This window comes from Triturus cristatus, chromosome 2_2 (genome assembly GCF_964204655.1).
Source record: "Triturus cristatus chromosome 2_2, aTriCri1.1, whole genome shotgun sequence".
In the NCBI taxonomy this organism is placed as follows: Eukaryota; Metazoa; Chordata; class Amphibia; order Caudata; family Salamandridae; genus Triturus; species Triturus cristatus.
This window is the reverse complement of record NC_140582.1, coordinates 578,307,539-578,327,468: the sequence shown is the minus strand read 5'-3', so window position 1 is coordinate 578,327,468 and position 19,930 is coordinate 578,307,539. Positions and strand designations below refer to the sequence as shown.

The 19,930-nt window shown below is 47.7% G+C and overlaps 1 protein-coding gene across 1 annotated transcript in view; it reads right to left on the bottom strand.

Annotated features, from left to right (window-relative positions):
- Nucleotides 1-19,930, bottom strand: part of RXFP1 (relaxin family peptide receptor 1) — a 1,268,256-nt gene that overhangs the window by 353,509 nt on the left and 894,817 nt on the right. The gene's annotated exons all lie outside the window — the stretch shown is intronic.

Below are 19,930 nucleotides of genomic sequence, written 5' to 3'. Positions count from 1 at the left end.
CGGTGCACCTCCGTTTGTAGGGCCGCCACCTCAGTCGTGAGGCCCGACGCGGTGTGGGCCAAAGAATCGACCCGGTCGTTGGTCTTGGAGAGATCAGCCCTCACCAGGTTGACGTCAACTAGGACCGCGTCGATTTTATGGGCTAAAGTGTCAAACCGCTGGCCCACCGAGGCCTTCATCTCAGCAATGGCGCCCATGACGTCTTGCAGAGTCAGCTCTGTGGGCAAATCCGGGGCATCCGGGGGGCACTCAGGGGACTTGCGCGGTCCACCGGGAGATCCCTTCGGGAGGGTGTAGCGGTCCATGACGTTGGCCTGATGTGCGGCGCCACGCCGGGTCGACTTGGCCTTTAACCGATCGCCATCTTGTTTCGTGGCCATCGTCGCGGGTCTCACACCCTCACCAGCCACGCAGTAAAAGGCAAGCAATCAAGGCCACGGGCTCCGGGGGGTCACCCCAGGACGGCGGAGCGGGCCACAGCAGGCAGGCAGGCTGGGTCAGCCAGCGAGTCCACCCCAACACAAAGAGCGCCGCGATCCCACTTGCAAAGACGGCAAGGGGCCGCGAAAGTGAAAGTGAAAGTGCGGGGTACGCGACTCGCCAGGCCCAGCCCGCCGTTGTTGTTCACTTTGCCACCGGGTCGCCCCCAAACGTGAGTCCGGGGTCAGGAGCGAAGCAGGCCGCGAACTTCAATCGGTGCTCACTCCGGCACCCAAAGTCCGATTCGAAAACGGGAAACGGGTACCACCTCGGCTCAGGCTCACCGACACAGTCCCCTCAACCGATGCAGGATGAAGACAGGATAAACGTAGGAGGTCGCGGAGGTCCTCGGGAGCCTCGCACCTACGCGGCCATCTTGGTTGCGCGCTAGGCTCCTCCCCCATCTCCCCCTTTGTTAATAAAGCTTGTGACCAGTGCTCACATCTCTTCGATCAACCGTCTAGGTTTTTGAATGTCTCTTCTTGGCCGGAGGGACATGCCTTCAGACACAGTTCTATTGCTGCCCTCAGCGTCCCGTTCCTGACCCATAGGTATCCGATCATGTCCTTCACAGTGTTCAGTCACAGACGTTGTAGGCCCCGGCGTGAGTGTCTCTTTCATGGTGGGGCTGCATCTTTGAAAGTGGGGGACATTGCGAGTGATGCGCCTGTCCTCCGACTCAGCCATCAGCGCGGTGCCCTTTTGTCTAGTGACTGTGAGGGGCTTTGCCCGGAACCAACAGTACGTTTCCTTACTTGGTTCTTGTTTGACCACGACGCAGTCCCCTTCATGAGGCGAGAGAGATCTAGCTCGTCTCCTGTGGTCCGCATAAGCTTTCATGCTCTCCTTGCCAGCGCGATCAGCATCAGTTACTACTTCTTGGTGAAGACGACCTGGTGACACCGGTCTTAATGCATCCTCCCAAGTGGGTGTCCGCGTCCAGAGGGGGCGCCCTAACATGAGTGTCGCTGGACATTTGCCTGTAGTGGCATGGGGTGTTGTTCGATATGCTCGAAGCACTTCATTGAGAGCCATTTGCAGATCTCATCTATCAAGGGTAGCTTGCTGGAAAGTCTCTTTGAGCATGGATATAAACCTTTCACCAGTGCTATTGGCGTGTGACCACTCAGGTGTTATCCGTCGATGTTGGACACCCATGGATTTCGCAAAGTCGCTGAATTTACGTACAGTGAACGGTGGACCATTGTCTGTTTTCAGTTCCTTGGGCACACCCCAGGCTGCAAAGACTTCATCTAGAACCGCAATGGTGGCGGCAGCACTGGTGGACGGCACAAACTGGGCAATGGGAAACCGTGAGTATTCGTCCATTATTACGAGAACATATTTGCCTGATTGCATTGGGCCATAAAAGTCCAGGGCTAGTTCGTGCCACACTCCAGGCGGCGGCGGTGTCATTTGACTCGGGGCTGGAGGATCACCGTGCCCTACTACTGGACACTGCGGACAATCCTTCAGGGTGGCATGTTGAATGATCTCCAGGGGAACCGCAGGCGGTCGCGCTTGATCCTCCACGAGATGGACATCTTCCTCCACAACGGACAGTCCAGGTGTGTGTGTTGCCCTGGGGTGTCGCGACATGTACTCAGCCAGGTTGACTGATTTGCCTGGCTTGTGCACGATGTCAATGTCATTGCTGACGCGATAGAGAACTTCCACCAGACTATGACGTGGATCACAGCGGGAACTGACATTGTGTTGTGTCTCAGCGTAGTTGAAAACTTCCTGAGAAAGGGAAGGGGCTTCCTGGACATCCAGGTGTAGACCCGAACAAATGCAGGACTCAGACGCGGGAGAGGGTTCATTTTTTTGTACTCCGTCACCGGAATGCAATTTAGTGACGCTCCACTGTCCATCACAAATTTTGTGGCATGTCCACCGACGCTGATGTCCAGTCGGGAACATTTCTTAAGTTGGTCCGGGTCAGCAACCATACTCGCATATTCAACTGAATATTCTTGTTCGTCTGATGTCGATCTAGAGTCCCGAGAGGGTGATCTCCTCGACCATCGCGATGTCCGCGACTCCTTGCTGGAGTGCGATGATCTTGATGACGACTTTGGGCGATCATGCATCTCTCGCGCATGGTGCCGGCGGGTGTCGCTCCGCGACGTCGCGGGCGAATTCTTTTCTTTCTCGCGGTGATACTCTCCGCACATGGCATCAAAATGGTTGCTCCTCCCGCACTTGTTGCACTGCTGTCCCATGGCTGGGCAGGCTCCGGTGTGCGGGAAATCATACCCGCATCTGTAGCATTTCCGTGCTGGTGCTCTTCTTACATGATCATGACGCTCGTTTCTCCGCCTTGCTTCCGGCTGATGATGTCCAGAATAACGGCGGCGCGATGACTGCCGGGAGTGCCGCCCTCGCTCCTTGGACCCTCGGCGGTGGCGACTGGTCCGCACATGGCATACTTGTTCCCTGCGTTCCGTTCGTCCTGCTTCCATGGTTCTAGCGTGCTCCTCAGCCTGGTCGTGCACCCTCGTCATTTCTTCTATTTCGTCAAGGGTGTGACTTTTCTTCAACAGTTTTCTCCTGAGCGTCTCGGACTGGCACCCATCGATGACGCGCAGCCGGATGGCGTCGTCCGTTGAGAACGCGTCAAAGTCGCAGTGGCGTGCTAGCCGGCGTAGTCGAGTTATGTATGTGCCCATCATCTCATCTTTTCCCTGGTGCGCCCGCTGGAACACATACCTCTCGTAGTCCACATTCTTTTTGTGTAGAAATTTCTTATCCAACGCCTCACGTACTTCGGCGTAAGTCCTTGCATCCGTGGCTGGAATTTCCTTGATCATTTTGCTGATGTCTTTGCCCACAAGGTTGCGGAGCGCTATGAGTTGGTCTTCATCACCAAGTACTTTGGAGCCTTTGATGTAGTCTTCAAAATCCTCGATCCATTCCTCCCATCGAGGCCCCATGCTACTTCCAACCACGAGCGCCAGAGGCTCCGGAGGGCGCAGGTGCGACATCCCCATCACAACGGGTTTCACCTCTTGGCGTGCGGGCGAGCCGTGGTTTGACATCGTGCTTCTCTTGCGATCGTTCTCTTGTAATTTGCCTTTGCTTGTGCTTGTTTGATTTTTTTTCTTGCCTTGTCTTGGGTTTGTTTAATTCTTCTCTTGCCTTTGCCTGTGCTTGTTTACTTTTCTTCTTGCTTTTGCTCGTGTTTCTTTACTTGGTTTCTTGCCTTGGCTTGGGTTTGTTAAGTTCTTCTCTTGCCTTTGCCTGTTTATTTTCCTTCTTGCTTTTGCTCGTGTTTGTTTATTTGGTTTCTTGCCTTCTTGCCAGTGCTTGTTCGGTGCCTGACTCCAGAATGGCCGCTTGCTTGTTTTACAGGGGGTGTCCTGGAAGCAGCCGCCTGATTTAAAGATGGCCGCCGAGTCGTCTCTGCACATGGGGCTTGACACGAGGCTCAGTCAGTTTTGTATTTCTCCCCACCTGGGTCGCGTTGTCAGCGGCCTCACTCGTCTGCTCTCTGGGGCCTCCTTCACTACAGGGTCAGCGCGAGCAGCGGCTGTCACTTCTCCTGACGCTCCCGAGGTTCGAGCTTCACACTTGGGGGGGGGAGTTCACCTGCTGCCCGGCGGAACGTTTTCGCCTCAGGTCAGCGCCGCACTCTCTCCGTCGCAGCAGGGGTTGGGCCCGGTGCCCGGTGCTGGGGATCTCTCTCCGTCTCGCACTCACGGGGCCTTTGATCCGGCACAGGTTCCGGTCTCAACCCGGACAGGGCTGTCTTCAGGCTTCTTCTCTTGCGCCTCGTCCAGGGCGCAGACCACGGCTTTCTTTAGGGTTCAGGGGAGCACACCATGCATCCCATCCTCGTCGCCAGCTGTCGTGTCTCTAAGCACCAATAACGACAGACACCGTGGTCTTGGTATAGGGGTCTTTATTGTCACCTCTTCACTCGTCCCTGTCCCTACTCTCTCTGCCCGCTTCTCCCGTCGCTCCTCCTCTTCCCCTCACCCCAAGGCTCCGCCCCACCAACCACTAGAATGCTCACAATATTACAGGGATGACGGGACCCTTTTGGCCCTTGACGGACTCCGTAGAACAGTTAGGTAGGTGCTTGGGTGTGGGTATAGAATTTATGCTATAGAATGTTTAGTTTATGGGTACACGCTGAGGAATAAAGACATGTAATATTAAGTTCCATATGTGGCCTGGGGGGGACGCTACAGTATTTAGTGTAGAAGTTTTGACTTGAATGGCTTTTGTGTGAGGTATGGATTGTGGACCTATCCATTACTTGCAGATTTCAACATTTTTGGGTTAATTCATAACCATAGTTTTTAAGTAACAGTGTTTTTTTGAAACATGCATTATTGTGTTGTAACCAAAGCTAGCCATAACTTCACCTTTTCCCTTTTTACGGAAATTCTGCCTTTTTGACCATATTTCACACACAATAGTTCCCTGAATCTAAGACCCCACGGACGGTCAATCCCTTCTGCCCCTTTGGCCATGTGCAACAGTGATTGGCTGTAGGCCTATGCCCAACCCTCCACAGATGGCCAACCCCCTGCTGCACATGGCCTGCCAAGTCCTGTTTCTATTTTTTCTTGCATTTTTCTAAGGGTTTGTGGACCCTTTTGTGGGGTTTAGGAATGCTTGTAAACCGGTGAATCCATGTTGGATGTCCCACAGGGTAAAAAAAAAAAACTGGCACCAGGTCAGCAAACATTGTGGGAGGTCCAGCAAGTATTCAAGATCACTCTCCATGGGTTCACAAATCCTTGACTAGGGCTTGTGGACCTCTAAGGGCTGTGTCCTAGGGCTTCAACCCAACCCTTGGCTCTCGGAACTATCCCAACATAATTGGAATTATTTTTATTTTACACTTGGGCAGTCCCCTAGGTCCCTCCCACCCCATGAGCCAGAGGTCTAGGGGATGCTCAGCCTGCATCCTATGGCTCCTTCGAGACTATGTCCCTGCATTTTAGATTGATGACTGGAATTTTTTTTTCCAAGATGCAGCCCATCAATCAAATTGCTCCAGGATTGTTGACCTGGATTTGGGTTTGCCTACTCGAAAATCTCCCTTGCCCAATCAGAGCTGAGTATTTGAAAATAATTGGGTCTGTGTATGGTCTGCAAACTATCAGTACCAATATCTCAATCTTGATTGACAACTCGCATGAACTTCAATAACGTCAGAGACATTTTTCCACCACTAATATATATCTTGCAAACAACTGAACAGATTCACACAATACCAAGCAAAGGCACTAATTCCATTATAAGTTCTACATTCATGTATAGTTTGGTGCAATTCTGTTCAGCTAGTTTTTTTGAATTGGAGAGCACATAATCCTTTGGCAGTTAAAAGTGGAAAAGTCACTTTTTTGTCACCTATTTTTTTGTCCCCACCCCCACTTGATGGAGCTACATGAAACTTGCCATGTCGAACATAAATCAATTAACTTTTTTGAGAAGTTTCATGAAGATTTATTGAATGTGCCACAGTTATTAAGAAAACAAAAAATGCCTTTTAATGGCACATCTGATCTAGTGATAACTACAAAGGAGATATCGCTATCCCCTTTCTTACTACTTATTCATTCTCCCTTTCAACCTCTCCTATCTCTTTCACATTGTGTTTCTTTTCTCTATCCTCCCTCTTTCAGTTTTTTATTGTTATCACATCTCCATTTTCTTTACATCTCTGCTTTTCTTTTTATTTCTTCCCCAACACCATCCATCTATAGCCCTATATTTTTCTTCAGGCTTAACCAAACAGCTCGATTCCTACTTTCTTTCTTTATTTTTTACAGTGTTCTTTGCCCTTCCTGTTAGACAAGGTGGTTGGGCACAAGAGAGGACCTAAAGAATGCAGCTAGGTCGTGGGCTCCATTGACCTAATCTTGATGACAGAGCCAGCCACAGGTACACATTGGTGACACACTTGTAGAATGTTAATAGAAACAAACAGAAAATGCAATGCAAAAAATACACTGAAAGATACACGCATACAGGATGGGATGGAGGGTGGAAAGTGTACATCTAAGTTAGGAGCTAATGACTAGAAGTGTTCACTTACACATCTTTGGATGAATACCCTGTGACAATAGTTAAGAGCGAATTAAAAAGTATAATAAAAGAAGAGTAAAATGAAGAAAAAGGAAAAAACAAAGATATGGAAGGGAAATGAACGGAAAATACAGAGGCTACATCCCTGTCATTGCGATTGAGTTCAAATTCATTTTGCTCAATATAAGAAGTGGCCATTCGAGCACTTCATTCCTCATCCTTTTCTTATGAATCACTTTAAGGGATGTGTCAAGGTTTTGAAATAAAGATCTAGACTAAAGGTGAGCCCTGACATCTTTATCTCCAAATACCTGCTCCACAATATAGTGTTCGGCAAGTCCCATTTCCGACAGCTGATGATAAAGCAACCATTTTGTGATCATTCTACAATGGGACTCTCCTCAGCCTTTTAAATACACTTCCGCTGGCCACATTTGGCACTACTTCATCCCCTGGCATTCCCACCACCCGAATGCTTGATTGCATGGTTAAACGGCCTCTTATCCGACGTGGGCATGATCACGTAATTTTGACATTTTGCATTACTCTTGTTACAAAAAAATTGTGTAATTATGCAATGAGTCTTTTTGTGTGATTATGCTGCCAATCTCTGTAAAAATATTATGCAGGAACAATGTGAACAACCAGAATGCAAGCGGCTGTTCTCGGCAATTGCCTTTTTGAACTATTTTTTTAGTGTGAAATGAACCATTACGTCAAAGATTTACATAAGGATGCATTTCATGTAAAATGTAGTGCTGAATGATGGATTTGCAGTGCAAATAAATAAGCATAATTTAGCTTAACTTTCCCAAAATTTCATGTAATTACGAGTAAGCAAATTATGCAAATTTGTAATAGTCGTTAAGTAAGGTCTCTACCTTTGGGTCTTCTACAACTAACCTATGGCCATTTTCACCCCCTATCTTGCTAGCATCCTGAGGAAAGACTAGGAATGTCACATCCGATGGTTTCTTCAATACTGAGATTCAATTTACATCTGACTTTGAGATCTGTGGACCTAAATCAGAATTATAATCCACTAAAACAAAGAATTGAATGTCAGTATATTTAGTGCTGGTATGGGGGCGATGATTAGGGGGTGAGAGCCATTGTATCAAACAGTACAGTTGCTTTGATTGACTTTGCATTTTATGATTTTATACATTGTGTAAGAATCAGATGGGTCTTGCATTTTAGCACTGTGCTGGCATGACAGACTGATACCTCAGAACCTCTAGGCTGTCTGTCTTTTGTTAATACTCACGGGGCGTTACTATCTCCTTCTTTTGTGAGCTCACTAACATAGCCACATCAGCATTTGTTAAGTTCTTTATACTTGCCGGGCCAGTTGGTGGTTAAACTGGTGGCCGATTTGTTCATTCATTTGAGTTGCCACCTTATTGGTTGCCTGGGAAACGGTGTTTTTGCATTAATTTGTTGCCAGAAGCTCACATTGGATACTAAAGGACAATTCTTTCTTTTTGTGTTACTGTAGATATGGGATCAGAGGACTGTAAGCTCACTCCTTTCTCTGTCTCCACAGTCAATATCACTTTTTGTGATCGGTAGCAAAAAGAATTAACACAGTGTTCCCAACATTTCTCACTTTCTTCTTTGAGATCCAGACTCCTTCTCTCTAAAGTCGCCTAGACTGTGAGAAGTTTAATTTAATTTGAGTGACCCTTTATCATGTACTGCTTCTGGGAGGGACCATAACCTGTGACATAGACAAGACTAGCGTATGTTATGCTGAGTTTCTGTTTTGATTTCACAGGAAATCCTCAAGAGCATCTCAGAATTGTTTTCTTGACATGTGCACATGGCCCTGATGGATATCCCAAGATTTCACACAATACAGCGCAGAAAAGGAAGTTGCTGCGTTGCGTTGTGTGAAAGGAAAAGAGCAGAACTGCGCGTATTTACAAAGATATGGCACAGGTAATCTCTAATCTTGTGCTGGTGCACTTTGGGCTGCCTAGCATCAAACTCTAAATCAGGCTCTCAGTTTTGCTAAGAATAAGATTTAGGTGGCTGCATAGATTATATTTGCATAGTTTATATAACAAGTGTTGCAGAACAATCAGTGTTTTATCAATCAACAGCAGATTGTGTTTGTACACTTTGAACCAGGTGGAAATCTGCCAATCTTGTGTTGACAGCTCTTTGATCTCTCGAAACAACTAGATACCACTGCTAAGTAAAAGTTAAAAAGGGCTGTCACCATTTATGCATCGCTGCTTTAACCCGTTGCTTGTATGAAATTCTTTAGTATTTACCCTTGCAGATTTTTACACAGGAATGCAATGTAATGCTTGTACCAAATCCCTCTATAGGCGGGATAACTCTGGAGAGAGTCCATACCTTTGACTATTTGGGCCTCACCCTAAACGAAGGAATGACCTGGACTTCACACCAAACTAAGGCCCAGTTGAAACTAGTCCAATCAATTGGAGGGATTCTGAAGTTTTATAATTCTTCTTGTGTAAAATCGATTGGTCCACCTATAGAAATATATAAACTTCAGGCCCGCGGGCGTGTAGTATATGGTGCAGAACTCTGGGGATCTAAATGCTGTTCTGAGATTCCATCTGTAGAATCCAAGTTTATAAGGCAGTTGCTAGCTCTCCCTCGGAGTATCCCCCTACTCCCATTAAGACTCGATCTGGGTCTGCGACCTATTGATGAAGTCCTTGGTCTCAAACCCCTGATCTTCTGGAGGAGGATATGGTCAACACCTGAGCTTGTGGTCTATAGGGAAGAATTAATAGAACTATTGAGTATACCAAGTGCAGCCAAACTTCCATGGCTTTCGTATGTTAAGAGGCAACTTGGCGCACTCGGCCTTTCTGATCTTTGGACAGCCCCGGCGACAGGTTGTCTTAAAATTTCCCGTAAAAAACTTACCCATATTTATTATGAGTCTAAAACAGCAGATTCCATTTCCAAATCTCAATCTTCGATTTTAACGCAAACTTTTTTAATAGGTAAAGATTATTACCATTTTGAAGAGGCTTTAAGTGAGATTAGACCTAATTTTAATAGGAAATTGTTTATCCAGTGGAGATATGGCACACTTCCGATAAGAGCGTTTACCACTAAATGGTCTGACTCCACCCCGGAAAATTGTCCTAGTTGTGATGCAGAACTGGAGTCTGACATTCACATATTATTTTTTTGCCCATGCTACAAAAAGACTAGGAATTACTGGATTCTCCCTATCTGTAGGAATCTAGGCTTTACACATTGCAGAGAAGCCTATAGGGTACTCAAAACAGACTTATCTAGGCAAATAGTATTTGCAGTTTCTTCATTTCTTGCCTCAATGTGGAGGAAAAGAAGACTAAATGTGTCTTTAACTTGAAACCTGATATATCTGGTCCTCCTCACTAAATTGTTGGTTGTCCTTCTTTTATCCTATAGTTTTAAAATTGGTTTTCTTTCTTTTAGTTTTGAGACATGAAATCGGTGTGCTTGCTGTTAAGTCTTCCTTTTTTCGACAGATGTTTGATTGTATTTTTATGTATTTTCTGTATTACTGTATGAACTTTTATGACCAACTGGTCGAAATAAAGTTAGGAAAGAAAGCTTGTACCAATTTGAGTGATTCTGGATCAATCCCCATGGAATAAAATTTATTCGAGAGTCTAGACCTGCTACTTTTATGAAAAGTGGTTGCATAATCAACCAGTACAAATTGGTTTTATTACTAACTACTCTACTCACAACTACAGTGTTGTCCACAGAAAATACACCGATGGGATCCCACACTGCTCAGTAGTATCAAACAGAAACGATTTCAATAGTGCAAGACAGCCTCCCTGATTCCAACACTATGGAAGCGGTCAATCAACAGGTCATGATTGACCAATGTCGAAGGCCGCAGAGAGGTCTAATAAGATGAGGGCTGCACTGCCTCCCATGTCAGGGGTGGCTCTTAAGTCCTCTGAGGCCACAATCAGAGCAGATTTTGTGCTGTGTTTGCTCCTCAAACCAAACTGTGTGGAATCGAGGTTTGTATTGATGAAAGAGGCTAGTTCCTGATTCATAGTCGCAAAATAGGTTTATAGCTACTGGGATCTAGTGGGCTAGGATATGATTTTTTTATTAACAGAAGTATCAATGCCATTTCCCATTGCTTAGGTAAATAACCTGAACTAAACATTTCATTGAAGATGTTTGCGAGATATTGTCTCAGTTGCTAGCTGTATTGTTTTTGGGGGAAAGGATCAAGCGGAGAGCCTGACTTCATGGAATTGACTAAGCATAATGCTTGATCAACGCTGAGCAGGGAAAAGAGCAGAGATTTTCTGTGCAAATGTGGAGGAGAGAGTCGTCGTGAACCTCTGAGGCCAGATGATTATTTGCAGCAAAATGATTGTAGAGATCTTTAACTTTGGCCTAAAAGAAACTCGCCAATTCATTGCAAAAGGCTTGATTATAGCTAGTGTTGTTCTTATTGATAATATTAGAACGTTTTTGACTGTCTGACTGTTTGACTGTCAAAATATGTTGCTCTTGTTGATGTTCACCAATATTTCAATTCGGAGCAGCTTTGGTCCTTCTACAGCCTATAGCGACCAAGGACCAGAATTTACTTGTATCGTTCTCTTTAAGGACAGCAATCATTTTATTCCATTCATCATCGTTAAAAGTGATCTTCTCCTCTTCTAATGCAGGCCAAGTAGAAAGCCTTTGGCACCTTGCATTGTAATTGCACATTTGTGTCACAAGAATGCTACTCCACGCAGCTGTTAATGCACTGCTTAGTTTTTTTGTTGTTGTTGTTTTTTTTGCATCTTTTATATAGTGCAAACTCGACCCGAAGGTATTGGAGCGCTGTACATGAGCACCGTATTTACATTACATATTCAGGCACAGGGAGATTAAGTGATTTGCCCAGAATCACAGGATGTGGGCGCGACCCGAGGCTCGAACCCTGGTTTCCAGCACCAAAGTCGGCGGTCTAGCCGACGGACCACATCCTCTCCCCAAGTGACTTCCATCTTGTTGTATATTGCATCCAATAGTTTGCAATGAACAGCACATTTCATCACGTCAAAACTAACAAAAAGTAACATTGGCAACCCAATAGGTCCCGCCTGTAAAAGGCCAAGCTGTTGGCTTTGCCAATGCTTGCCGGCACTGGCATGGAAAGGCATGCATTAACACACATGCGCACAAATGGCCACCAAGGTCAGAATGGGTTTTATATTTAGGGAAACATATTCTAAGATAGCTATTGTTGTGCATACATGAGTTGTGATGCATGTGCCAGCATGAGTCATGAGGTGTGAGTGGTGATAAATATGGGTGTTTGTGCATATGTCAAGATGCTTGGGTCCCATTTTTAATTACTATTCAAACATGACAGATGACCATGTTTGAAAGGTAAATTAAAGTGTTAAAAAAAGAGGAAAGATTGTGATGCTTGCTAAGATTGTGATTGAACTCTGCACTTTAATAAAACACAACAAATGTATCGATGGTTGTTTTAATTTGTCATCACTAAAAAGAGTTTTTAAAATGGAAAAAAAGAAAAAAGAGTGCTTGTGAAACGCAAGAAAGGTAGCAAGTTATCTGGCAGCATTTTTCAGCTCCCGGACTTCTGTAAAAAAAAAATAAAGTAAAATGTTACACAGCCAGCAGGATGGAGCGTGTAGTAGGGCGCATCAGGGGGCGAGGGTGAAAATAAAAGACACCACATTGGAGGTTGGGGATAAAGAGTTAAAAGGGGGCAAGACCAATGCAACAGATGAACTCACTAGAGAGCTCAATAATAATTTAAGAGCCCCCTCAAGTATCCCCTGGAAAGATGCAACTAAACTAGTCAGAAAACTGTGAGACCTGGGAGGGATAAACACAATGTTAGAGAAGAAAGCCACCAAATCAAGAGCAGATAACTGAAATTGACAACAAGGCCATTTATTTATGAGCAAGTGTTGGCTAAAGCCCACCCTCAGTATATGTTATCAGATATGTATTGGAAACAATAGTGCTACATCCTGAGAGCTAGATGTTTGTTGCACAGACCTAATGAGTCCAAGATATAAAAGAGTATAAAATAATAGTAAGTCAACAGTGGCATGGCACAGTTGCTTTCGTGTCATGGGGTTAATTCTGTATCCAAATTCTCCAACGGAGGAGACTCCGGCAACAAAAGATTTAACTCTTCACATATTCTAGAATTAGCCATTAATGCTTTAATCCAAACCAGCAAAACACACAAGATGATGGACGGAATGTTGCACATTGGCAAAACACTCACCCCAGTCACAGATCTGGGTTCAATCCATCGTTATTTTGCTCACCACGCCACCCCAGTTCAGACAAGGCCATATGCAAATCAGTCTTGACCCTGTGCCTCATGGGAACAGTCCAGCCCGAACTGCCAAGCCATGTCTTCCCTGGACCGGAATCAAGCATCCTAGGACTGGTTTCGGGGTTTCACCCCTCTTCAGCCAGGATAGCTTGACTCCAGTGGCGTAGTGAGCACGGGACCCATGTCTGGGCATACCCTTCCCACATAGGGCGAACAGCAAAACACACAAGATGATGGACGGAATGTTGCACATTGGCAAAACACTCACCCCAGTCACAGATCTGGGTTCAATCCATCGTTATTTTGCTCACCACGCCACCCCAGTTCAGACAAGGCCATATGCAAATCAGTCTTGACCCTGTGCCTCATGGGAACAGTCCAGCCCGAACTGCCAAGCCATGTCTTCCCTGGACTGGAATCAAGCATCCTAGGACCGGTTTCAGGGTTTCACCCCTCTTCAGCCAGGATAGCTTGACTCCAGTGGCGTAGTGAGCACAGGACCCACGTCTGGGCATACCCTTCCCACATAGGGCGAACAGCAAAACACACAAGATGATGGACGGAATGTTGCACATTGGCAAAACACTCACCCCAGTCACAGATCTGGGTTCAATCCATCATTATTTTGCTCACCACGTCACCCCAGTTCAGACAAGGCCATATGCAAATCAGTCTTGACCCTCTGCCTCATGGGAACAGTCCAGCCCGAACTGCCAAGCCATGTCTTCCCTGGACCGGAATCAAGCATCCTAGGACCGGTTTCGGGGTTTCACCCCTCTTCAGCCAGGCTAGCTTGACCCCAGTGGCGTAGTGAGCACGGGACCCACGTCTGGGCATACCCTTCCCACATAGGGCGAACAGCAAAACACACAAGATGATGGACGGAATGTTGCACATTGGCAAAAAACTCACCCCAGTCACAGATCTGGGTTCAATCCATCGTTATTTTGCTCACCACGCCACCCCAGTTCAGACAAGGCCATATGCAAATCAGTCTTGACCCTGTGCCTCATGGGAACAGTCCAGCCCGAACTGCCAAGCCATGTCTTCCCTGGACCGGAATCAAGCATCCTAGGACCGGTTTCAGGGTTTCACCCCTCTTCAGCCAGGATAGCTTGACTCCAGTGGCGTAGTGAGCACGGGACCCATGTCTGGGCATACCCTTCCCACATAGGGCGAACAGCAAAACACACAAGATGATGGACGGAATGTTGCACATTGGCAAAACACTCACCCCAGTCACAGATCTGGGTTCAATCCATCGTTATTTTGCTCACCACGCCACCCCAGTTCAGACAAGGCCATATGCAAATCAGTCTTGACCCTGTGCCTCATGGGAACAGTCCAGCCCGAACTGCCAAGCCATGTCTTCCCTGGACTGGAATCAAGCATCCTAGGACCGGTTTCGGGGTTTCACCCCTCTTCAGCCAGGATAGCTTGACTCCAGTGGCGTAGTGAGCACAGGACCCACGTCTGGGCATACTCTTCCCACATAGGGCGAACAGCAAAACACACAAGATGATGGACGGAATGTTGCACATTGGCAAAACACTCACCCCAGTCACAGATCTGGGTTCAATCCATCATTATTTTGCTCACCACGTCACCCCAGTTCAGACAAGGCCATATGCAAATCAGTCTTGACCCTCTGCCTCATGGGAACAGTCCAGCCCGAACTGCCAAGCCATGTCTTCCCTGGACCGGAATGAAGCATCCTAGGACCGGTTTCGGGGTTTCACCCCTCTTCAGCCAGGCTAGCTTGACCCCAGTGGCGTAGTGAGCACGGGACCCACGTCTGGGCATACCCTTCCCACATAGGGCGAACAGCAAAACACACAAGATGATGGACGGAATGTTGCACATTGGCAAAAAACTCACCCCAGTCACAGATCTGGGTTCAATCCATCGTTATTTTGCTCATCACGCCACCCCAGTTCAGACAAGGCCATATGCAAATCAGTCTTGACCCTGTGCCTCATGGGAACAGTCCAGCCCGAACTGCCAAGCCATGTCTTCCCTGGACCGAAATCAAGCATCCTAGGACCGGTTTCGGGGTTTCACCCCTCTTCAGCCAGGATAGCTTGACCCCAGTGGCGTAGTGAGCACGGGACCCACGTCTGGGCATACCCTTCCCACATAGGGCGAACAGCAAAAGACACAAGATGATGGACGGAATGTTGCACATTGGCAAAACACTCACCCCAGTCACAGATCTGGGTTCAATCCATCGTTATTTTGCTCACCACGCCACCCCAGTTCAGACAAGGCCATATGCAAATCAGTCTTGACCCTGTGCCTCATGGGAACAGTCCAGCCCGAACTGCCCAGCCATGTCTTCCCTGGACCGGAATCAAGCATCCTAGGACCGGTTTCGGGGTTTCACCCCTCTTCAGCCAGGATAGCTTGACTCCAGTGGCGTAGTGAGCACGGGACCCACGTCGGGGCATACCCTTCCCACATAGGGCGAACAGCAAAACATACAAGATGATGGACGGAATGTTGCACATTGGCAAAACACTCACCCCAGTCACAGATCTGGGTTCAATCCATCGTTATTTTGCTCACCACGCCACCCCAGTTCAGACAAGGCCATATGCAAATCAGTCTTGACCCTGTGCCTCATGGGAACAGTCCAGCCCGAACTGCCAAGCCATGTCTTCCCTGGACCGGAATCAAGCATCCTAGGACCGGTTTCGGGGTTTCACCCCTCTTCAGCCAGGATAGCTTGACTCCAGTGGCGTAGTGAGCACGGGACCCACGTCTGGGCATACCCTTCCCACATAGGGCGAACAGCAAAACACACAAGATGATGGACGGAATGTTGCACATTGGCAAAACACTCACCCCAGTCACAGATCTGGGTTCAATCCATCATTATTTTGCTCACCACGCCACCCCAGTTCAGACAAGGCCATATGCAAATCAGTCTTGACCCTCTGCCTCATGGGAACAGTCCAGCCCGAACTGCCAAGCCATGTCTTCCCTGGACCAGAATCAAGCATCCTAGGACCGGTTTCGGGGTTTCACCCCTCTTCAGCCAGGATAGCTTGACCCCAGTGGCGTAGTGAGCACGGGACCCACGTCTGGGCATACCCTTCCCACATAGGGCGAACAGCAAAACACACAAGATGATGGACGGAATGTTGCACATTGGCAAAACACTCACCCCAGTCACAGATCTGGGTTCAATCCATCGTTATTTTGCTCACCACGCCACCCCAGTTCAGACAAGGCCATATGCAAATCAGTCTTGACCCTGTGCCTCATGGGAACAGTGCAGCCCGAACTGCCCAGCCATGTCTTCCCTGGACCGGAATCAAGCATCCTAGGACCGGTTTCGGGGTTTCACCCCTCTTCAGCCAGGATAGCTTGACTCCAGTGGCGTAGTGAGCACGGGACCCACGTCGGGGCATACCCTTCCCACATAGGGCGAACAGGAAAACACACAAGATGATGGACGGAATGTTGCACATTGGCAAAACACTCACCCCAGTCACAGATCTGGGTTCAATCCATCGTTATTTTGCTCACCACGCCACCCCAGTTCAGACAAGGCCATATGCAAATCAGTCTTGACCCTGTGCCTCATGGGAACAGTCCAGCCCGAACTGCCAAGCCATGTCTTCCCTGGACCGGAATCAAGCATCCTAGGACCGGTTTCGGGGTTTCACCCCTCTTCAGCCAGGATAGCTTGACTCCAGTGGCGTAGTGAGCACGGGACCCACGTCTGGGCATACCCTTCCCACATAGGGCGAACAGCAAAACACACAAGATGATGGACGGAATGTTGCACATTGGCAAAACACTCACCCCAGTCACAGATCTGGGTTCAATCCATCGTTATTTTGCTCATCACGCCACCCCAGTTCAGACAAGGCCATATGCAAATCAGTCTTGAACCTGTGCCTCATGGGAACAGTCCAGCCCGAACTGCCAAGCCATGTCTTCCCTGGACCGGAATCAAGCATCCTAGGACCGGTTTCGGGGTTTCACCCCTCTTCAGCCAGGATAGCTTGACTCCAGTGGCGTAGTGAGCACGGGACCCACGTCTGGGCATACCCTTCCCACATAGGGCGAACAGCAAAACACACAAGATGATGGACGGAATGTTGCACATTGGCAAAACACTCACCCCAGTCACAGATCTGGGTTCAATCCGTCGTTATTTTGCTCACCACGCCACCCCAGTTCAGACAAGGCCATATGCAAATCAGTCTTGACCCTGTGCCTCATGGGAACAGTCCAGCCCGAACTGCCAAGCCATGTCTTCCCTGGACCGGAATCAAGCATCCTAGGACCGGTTTCGGGGTTTCACCCCTCTTCAGCCAGGATAGCTTGACTCCAGTGGCGTAGTGAGCACGGGACACACGTCTGGGCATACCCTTCCCACATAGGGCGAACAGCAAAACACACAAGATGATGGACGGACTGTTGCACATTGGCAAAACACTCACCCCAGTCACAGATCTGGGTTCAATCCATTGTTATTTTGCTCACCACGCCACCCCAGTTCAGACAAGGCCATATGCAAATCAGTCTTGACCCTGTGCCTCATGGGAACAGTCCAGCCCGAACTGCCAAGCCATGTCTTCCCTGGACCGGAATCAAGCATCCTAGGACCGGTTTCGGGGTTTCACCCCTCTTCAGCCAGGATAGCTTGACTCCAGTGGCGTAGTGAGCACGGGACCCACATCTGGGCATACCCTTCCCACATAGGGCGTACAGCAAAACACACAAGATGATGGACGGAATGTTGCACATTGGCAAAACACTCACCCCAGTCACAGATCTGGGTTCAATCCATCGTTATTTTGCTCACCACGCCACCCCAGTTCAGACAAGGCCATATGCAAATCAGTCTTGACCCTGTGCCTCATGGGAACAGTCCAGCCCGAACTGCCAAGCCAGGGTCAGACTGATTTGCATATGGCCATGTCTGAACTGGGGTGGCAGAGTGGGCTAAAGAACGGAGATGGATCAAACCCAGATCTGTTGACTGGGTGTGAGTGTTTGATTGGTTCTGATGCTCCGTCCATCACCACCCCCTTTTGTACCGCTTAATCCAAACCAGACCCTTGGTGTTGCCACCTGCTTAAAAACCACCTAGATAAATGACTATATAAATGAGATGTTGAGATTGACACGACAATATCATTTCGATGTAGTATTTATCTCAATTTCAAGAAGGCATTTGTTTCATTCCAACATTCAGTTTAAATTGCAAATGCTGTAAGTGCACCATTTTCTTTTCTTCTTCTCGTTCCCCGTGCACCGGTTCGGGCCAAACAGCGTGTTGGACTTCAGCCTGTTTTCCTCTAAATGTCGCCATGAGACCATTAGCAAAGTTAGCCGCAGGGATGCTATCGATTTTAGAGATCTGATGCTGCTGTGACCACCTCCTGACAACTCTCCACTGTGCACATTTTCGGTGTTCGCGTTTGTTAAGCAAGACAGCAAAGGAGCACAGACGACTCACATACTTCATAATAATTAAACATGAACAGCGGGGTCTTCCCTACCTCTGGGGAGCCTCAATTACACTTCAGGCAATTTTCTCTCCACCCTCGTGTTCCTGCTGATCTGCATGCTCCTTGGGCAAAAACGACGCAATTGGCAGTTGCCTCACTTCTAAGGATCCCCACGAGAAGCTATTAGCCAGGGCCAACAAAATGGAGATGCAATGAGCGCAATTTATCCCAGGGACGCCTCTCATCCGGCTGTGGCAGAGCAGCACGAGGCTGTGGGATGCGGAGATGCTCGAGCGAGAACTCGCCTCATTAGTGCACCCGCTGCAGCTTTTCTCTTAAGCTCATGGCCAATGGTTGTCAACCCAGCCAGACTTACTCAGCGTTTCATCTCAAGACAGATCAATCGGCACCAGATGCCAGCTGCTAAGAAATCATTCAATTTAAAACGAGGCTCTTAGGTTAGGAGTCGCAGTCCACATTCTGCCCCTGAGCATAGTATCATTCTTTTAATTCCAACTTTAATTGATTGAAGACTACACACTCAGTGAATGCAATTCAGATTAATGTTGTTTAATTACCTACAATAAACAGCACAGAAGAGAACTGAGGGACTCCTGGAAGGGTTGGGTGTCCCTGCGCCATAAAAGCTCTGTGTACTCTGCCATATGACTATGCACAGCATGCTAGCTGTGTAAGGACACTAATCACTTGCTTTTCTATCACAGGGTTTGCAGTTTCATAGCAGTTAAAGTCCAAGGAAGCCTAATTATAGATGGCACCAGCGCCACTGCAGGTTTCTGTCAATATTTCAAAGTGTAACCTTTCTCTGACATTTGCAAAAGGCTGTCTTTTTTCTCACTGCCCAGTAAGTACTAATATTATTTTTGCATGTGCTCGGTGGTGCAACATTGCCCTGGAACATGAACTCATGGCCCTGCTAAAAATGTGTGTGGTAAATTAAGATCCATGTGCAAACTGAAGTTTGCACAGTCATAGCAATTCTTAGTGGTAGCTTATTTATTACACCCCTGCAAACCCTGTTAGAGAGCGGTAGGCCAAAACGGCCTAAATTCATTGGGGGGTACAGGCAAAGAAAAACGGCAAATCACACAGAATTGATTGTACTGAATATAGATATTGTGTGCTATGCCTCATTTCCAAGTGGAAAACTCAGACGAGCAAGTTTTTATCACACCCAGTAAATTTCCCACTCCGATGTAATGGTATTTACTGCATGTGGTAAGTACCTCGCCATCCTCCGACCCACGTGCAATCGTGCCCCACCCATCCTTAACTTTGGGTGCAAAATGACGAAAACTGCTGCAATCTGCCCCAGCTTTTACTGGTGTCCATGCAGGCACTCCAAAAGAAGTGCCCAACTGGGCGAGCCGGGTTGCCTTACTCCATTGCAGGTCTCGCAGAAATATAAAAGCGCATCAGCAAACTTTTTTCCTACTTCGTTTGGTGTAATCCGTCATTTTATGCATAACAAGTCCCCGGGGAAAGGAAGCATGCCCCTGCTTCTGCTGCCAGGCGTTTTAAGGATGGCGCCTGCAGAGAGGCAAAGGTTGTCCAAGCCTCCGAGCTGCACTAGCTTCAGCAGCCTTGAATTAGC